The sequence below is a fragment of the Phaenicophaeus curvirostris genome, unplaced genomic scaffold, assembly GCF_032191515.1.
Source record: "Phaenicophaeus curvirostris isolate KB17595 unplaced genomic scaffold, BPBGC_Pcur_1.0 scaffold_50, whole genome shotgun sequence".
NCBI classification, from domain to species: Eukaryota; Metazoa; Chordata; class Aves; order Cuculiformes; family Cuculidae; genus Phaenicophaeus; species Phaenicophaeus curvirostris.
Window position 1 is genome coordinate 218,559 of NW_027206673.1, and position 6,487 is coordinate 225,045.

Genomic DNA, 6,487 nt, shown 5'->3' on the forward strand with positions numbered 1-6,487 from the left:
TATAAGGCTTATATAGGTATGTCAATGAGAAAAAGAAAGCTAAAGAAAGTGTATCCCAACTGGTGAATGAAAATGGTCACCTCGTATCAGCAGATGAGAAGGCTGAGGTATTCAGCAGCATTTTTTCCTCAGTCTTCATTGATAATCACTCTTCTCAACCCTCCTGGGTCAATGGACAACAAGATGGTCACCATCTGGTGACTTTTTATGATGGGATAACCACAGCAGTGGATGTGGGAAAAGCAATGGATGTCATCTATCTGGACTTCTGTAAAGCCTTTGATACGGACCCCCACAACATCCTTCTCTCTGAATTGGAAAGATATGGATCTGATGAGTGGACTGTTCGGTGGATAAGAAATTGGTTGGATGGTTGCATTCTAAGAGTAGTGGTTAGTGGCTCGATGTCCAGATGGAGATCCGTGACAGGTGGTGTCCCTTGGAGGTCCGTATTGTGACCAATGCTGCTTAATATCTTCATCAATTATATGGACAGGGAGATCAAGTGCACCCTCAGCAAGTTTGCAGATGGCACAAGGCTGAGTGGTGTAGTTGCCATACTGGAAGGATGGGATGTCATCCAGAGGGACCTGGACAAGCTGGAGAAGTGGGCCTGTGTGAACCTCATGAGGTTCAACAAGGCCAAGCGCAAGGTCCTACTTCTGGGTTGTTGTAATCTGCAGTTTTGATACAGGATGGGTAATAACGTGATTGAGGGCAGCCCTGAGGAGAAGGACTTGGGGGTGCTAATCGATTAGATGCTCAACATGAGCTGGCAATGCGTGCTCACAGCCCAGAATGTCAACCATATCCTGGACTGCATCAAAAGAACTGTGGCCAGCAGGCTGAGGGAGGTGATTCTGCCCCTCTACTCCACTCTTGTGAGAACTTGTCTAGCATGTTGAGTCCAGTTCTAGAATCCTCAACATAATAAGGATATGAAGCTGTTGGAATGAGTCCAGAGGAGGGCTACAAGGATGATCAGAGGGACGGAGCACCTCCCATATGAGGACAGGCTGAAAGAGTTGTGGTTGTTCAGCCTGGAGAAGAGAAGGCTCCAAGGAGACCTTATAGTAGCCTTTCAGTACCTGAAGGGGACTTACAAAAAAGATAGGGACAGACTTTTTACAAAGTCATGTAGTGATAGTACTGGGGGAAATGGCTTTAAATTGGAGGAGGGAAGATTTAGCCTAGACATTTGGAGGAAATTCTTCACAGTGAGGGTGGTGAGGCACTGGAAGAGGTTGCCCAGGAAAGCCGTGGGTGCCCCTTCCCTGGAAGTGTTCAAGGCCAGGTTGGATGGGGCTTGGAGCAGCTTAGCAGCTTCATCCCCCTTCATGACAGGCAGATTTTAACTAAATGATCTTTAAAGTCCCTTCCAACACAAACCAGTCTATGTTATAAGAGGTGTGAGAGATGTTGTTTCAGGTACAGAGCAATTGGATTTTAGGCAGGGTGTAGGACCAAGGACTTCATTCTTAAATTTAAAATTTCTTTTCTTCTCCTCTTCTCAGTAAATATACACTGTGAAGTGATTCCATTCTCTTCTGCCCTACAGAAAACACTGGTTCTGAACAAGTCTTATAAATGATTCTGTGTTCAGTTTATCCATAGCAAGCAACTTGTTCTGCGCTTTTACATTGTACGGTTTCAAAACAATAGCAGAGTTCCTTTTTTTGTTGGTTTTTTTTCCCATTTTGTTTTCTTTTGTTTGATGTTTTCTGTTTGTTTTACATTAATCATTAACATCTGATTACTTTATACAATGTGCAGTCTGGATTACAACAGAGTTGTTTATATTCAAGTAAAAATTTATCAGTTTAGCAAGCTATGTAAATTTTTTCCTTGGTTTTAATAAATTAGATGTATCTGCTTGTTTACTTTGCAAATATTGATAACTTGGAGAACTACTTCTTTCCTTTGTAAACAAATGATTCACAAATCTTTGTCTAAACAGTGAATTAAAATATGTTTATTTAAGACAGCATTCAACAGCATTTTAATAAAGTGAACAATGTTTAGTACCACTATTACAGCCTGAAGTAATTTGAATAATTGAATACTACTTTGTCTAGAGAAAATCCTTTGTAGCAGCGCTTGCTTTTCCAAAAGAAAGCAGAGTGAAAATTCCAAATGGTATGCTGACATATATTTTGTAAAACCTGCTGATTCCATTGCATATGTGTGGATAAGGCATCAAGACATTCTCTTAGCATTATTTGTAGCTGCTGCAAAAAGGAAATGATAAGTGCACTCAAGTGTGCAGAATGTTAAGTGTATAAGATGGCAGCTTAAAATGAGATCTATGTACTCAGAGGAGAAATAGCCTTTAGGGTGTTCACAGCAGGACGAACCCCAGAGTGCAGATGAAAGCAGGTGCAGAAATGACAAAGTAATTCTTCTTTTCATTGAAACAGTTGAGAGTTTAGTTCAAGGGATTGCAGTTTCAATCTACTAATTTTTCAGTTTCCTTTCTTTGCTTTTTGCTGTTATTAGAAGGGATTATAATAAAATATTTAGTTCAGAGAAGATGCAAATTAGTCATCTGCCACAGTGATCTTGTAGTATGATGAAACCTTCACAAGAAAACAGCCAACAAAGGAAAAAATAAAGCAATGAGAATCCATTGGGGAAAACAAGACTTTAAACTAGACAGCAACCTAGAACATCTACCAAATAACACACTTACATTCAACATAGACCATGATGCTTTGATGAAAGGTTAGCAAAATGTATACAACATACATAAAAGGAAGGTATTTATATACCATATGCAGTGACAAACAATGGCTAACACATTTGCCTGAAGAAAACTAGGCTGAGTGACACCAAGCTGAGTGGCGCGGTTAACAAACCTGAGGAACAGGATGCCATTCAGAGGGATCTTGATAAGCTTTAGAAATGGAGCCGTGTGAACTCCATGAGGTACACCAAGGCCAAGTACAAGGTCCTGCACTAGGGTTAGGATAATCCCCCCCGTATCAATACAGGCTGGGTGGAGGGGAAGAGACTGAGAGAAGCCCTGCCAAGAAGGGCTTGGGGGTACTGATGGAGGGGAAGCTAGCAACAGATGTGATCCAGCAGTGTATGTTTGCAGCCCCAACCATATCAAAAGAAATAAGGCCAGCAGGTCAAGGGAGGTTATTCTACCCCTCTGCTCTGGTGATGCCCCACCTGGAGTACTGCATCCAGCTCTTGGGTCCTCAGTACAAGGAAGACATGGACTTATTGGACCAGGTCCGGAGTATGGCCATGGAGATGATCAGAAGGATGGAACACACCTATGAAGAAAATCTGTAGTATATTCTAGCTACAGTTTTGCCTCATAAGACTTCTATTAGGGCTAGATTGAGGTAATAAATATAAGAAAACCTTTTAGTATATTTCTCTTCTAAATACTAGAATGTATTTAAAGAAAACTTCACCTCATTCAAGTGAATTGTTCTATGTGCACATGCAAATTTTATCATAGTAATTGAACTACCAGATATTCCTTTCAGAGACATTTCAAAACGTTCATATCCTGCGTCTTACACATTGAGTTTATTTTCAAAAATGTATGTTTAATTAATGTTACATAAGCATTTCTTACTGAATTCACAATTAGTAGGAAACAATGCATCAACAAGAAAACCGATCCACATTCTTTGTAATTTAAAGAAATACTTAAGGCTAAAGCTTTCAGTTTTCATTTCTTCTGCTGCCTAATGACAACGTCAGGGGAACTAAACTGATCTTGCTTCTGCATTTCCTTCCCACAACTGCCTGTATAAACCTGTGTGATACTGGCTTGTGGATGCTGCAAAAAAAAAAAGACTGACATTATTGGACAGTGAATGAATGGTTATTCTAATAGAGTATAATAACTGCATTTTCTAAGTGGCTCAGAAACTTAGCCTGTCTCCCCATGTGTTTGCTGAAATTGTAATTTTTAAGTTTTTTGGCATCTCAGAAATTTACTACTTCACTCTGCAACACTGGAAAAATCCCATTTCTGTCTGTTTTCAGCCGTACTAACAAATGCCAAAAACTTTGTTGAAAAAAAATTGCACTTACTAAGATTTCTGTCAGTGCTTCCCTCCATTTTGTGTTATAATAGCAGAGAATCATCATCCACACTGCAAAGACCAGGTAACTCAGCAGCCGGAGGAGGTTGTAATTTACTGTAGGGCAAGGAACAAAACTACCTAACAGTTGCTAGACTTATATCTTACAAGTACAGCAAGAAGAAAGGAATGTGGTTTGGTTGTTTTTATTTTTGTATAATTTCTGTATAATGCAGAAATAAGATAGTGATAAGAATGCATTGTAACTAAACTCTGATGTTAAGCTTTGATTTCCCTGCTTACAGTATACATGCAGAGAACAAGGCCAGTGAGTAAAAAAATCCTCATCCAAACCTTTGCTTCCCAAGTGGCTGCTACGATAGCTTACAAGCTACTCTGCAGTGCTACAACATTTTGTTGGATGATTTTATTTGTCTGTTTATTATTATTAGTGTTATACATTCTTACTGCTGAAACATTGGTGGCCATGCATATGCAGATATTTTTAATTAATTAGCCCAGTAATTTCTGAGCTGCAGGTGTCAGGGCTTGGCCCTTGAGGAAGTAGCAACAAGTCTTCTCTCTCTGGAAGCAATTTTAATCATGCCTAGTTTGGTTGTAGCTTAAAGTTTAGACACTGAATTACAGGTTTTCTGTGATACAAACAGGCAGAAGTGTTATCACTGAAGATATAAGAAATATTTACTGATTTTGCCTGACCTTAGAAGCCTTAAAAAAGCAAAGAGTAACAGCTAGCAAATTCAAAGAAGAAAGAAGAGGAATTTGCATCTGAGACTGTAAAAGAGGAAAGGCAAGAGAAAGAAAGAGGAAGGGACCTCTTACTGTTTTTAATGACAGAGAGTAGGAAAATATGTTACTGGTTATTGGTAAGAAAAAAATGAAAAATTAAATGTAAAGGGATGCAAAAGTTGCAGTATTCTTTAATATCATCCAAGAACCTATGTGGAAGAGAAGAACTGGAGGGCAAAGAAACAAAAGAATAATCACAACACTAAGAGACAGCAAGACAAAGCAACATATAGCATGTAGCAACATACCATATAGCAACAGTAAAACACCAATAGGCTCCAGGCAAATTAAAGAAGTAGAATACAGGAAAAAATATTCATACCCACATAAGAAAAGGTACAAATTTATGTAACTGAAACTTTTATTCTTAAGATGCAGAATATATCCTTAAAATACCAAAGGAGAACCAGAAAACAGATGTAAGGGTTATATTTGGAAGTAGGACATAGGATACAAAGTTGGATCCTGCATTGAGATTGTTTCAGATAGTCAAAAAAGATAGCTCTACTTTACCACTATATGTATACAATCTGCATGTATGTGTTTGTGTGTGTGTGCGCGTGTGTGTGTGTATGCATGTGTATGCATGCATATGGAGAGTAGGCTGTGAGTCCAAATCTACTGTAAATGTTCATATTATTTATATATATCGGAAGGGGTGGAGTTAGTTGTACTCATTTATGTGTTTGCCATGATTTTATTTCATTCAGTTATGTTGCTTTGTGTCCAGAGAAGAGCGACAAAGCTGGTGAAGGGGCTGGAGAACAAGTCTTACGAGGAGCAGCTGAGGGAACTGGGGTTGTTTCGCCTTGAGAAGAGGAAGCTGAGGGGAGACCTTATTTCTGAAGAGGGAGCTGGCCTCTTCTCCCAAGTGACAGGGGACAGGACAAGGATGAATGTCCTTAAGCTCCACCAGGGGAGGTTCAGGCTGGACATCAGAAAAAAAATTTTCACAGAAAGGGTCACTGGGCACTGGAAGAGGCTGCCCAGGGAGGGGGTTGAGTCACCTTCCCTGGAGGTGTTTAAAAGATAGGTGGATAAGGTGCTGAGGGGTATGGTTTAGTGTTTGATAGGAATGGTTGGACTCAATGATCCTGTGGGTCTTTTACAACCTAGTGATTCTGTTACTCTGTGATCCTCTTTTATGTGTCCTTACTTATTTTGTAATATTAAGGCATATTTATATTTATATAAATATTTATATATTTAAGGAATTTTGGAATAATAAGGGAAAAAGCATATGTGGTTTAAGGTGAATTTTAATTAGTTTGTTGCAAACACTATGTGGTATAGTGCTAAAACAAATTAAGGTGAAGACTGGAAGACTAAGGAGGTCTTTCTAATCTAAGATGTTTCCTAAATCCTGTCATAAGAGGCTAGTGCTTCCCACAGCCTGCTTTCCAACATTAAACTGATAGAAATGTAGGCATGATATTCTCAGTCTCTTCTCTTTAAGACTGTAAACCTACATACACATATGAAAGCCCTGTTAGTTTATTGCTCTAAAATTTATCATCTAGGCCTTATAGTTAATCTTTTAAAAACAGACAATTACTCAAAGGAATGACATGTCTAATGTCAATAACTATGTAATACCTGTATGCTTGATGGAGATCTACTGAGTCAGAAGG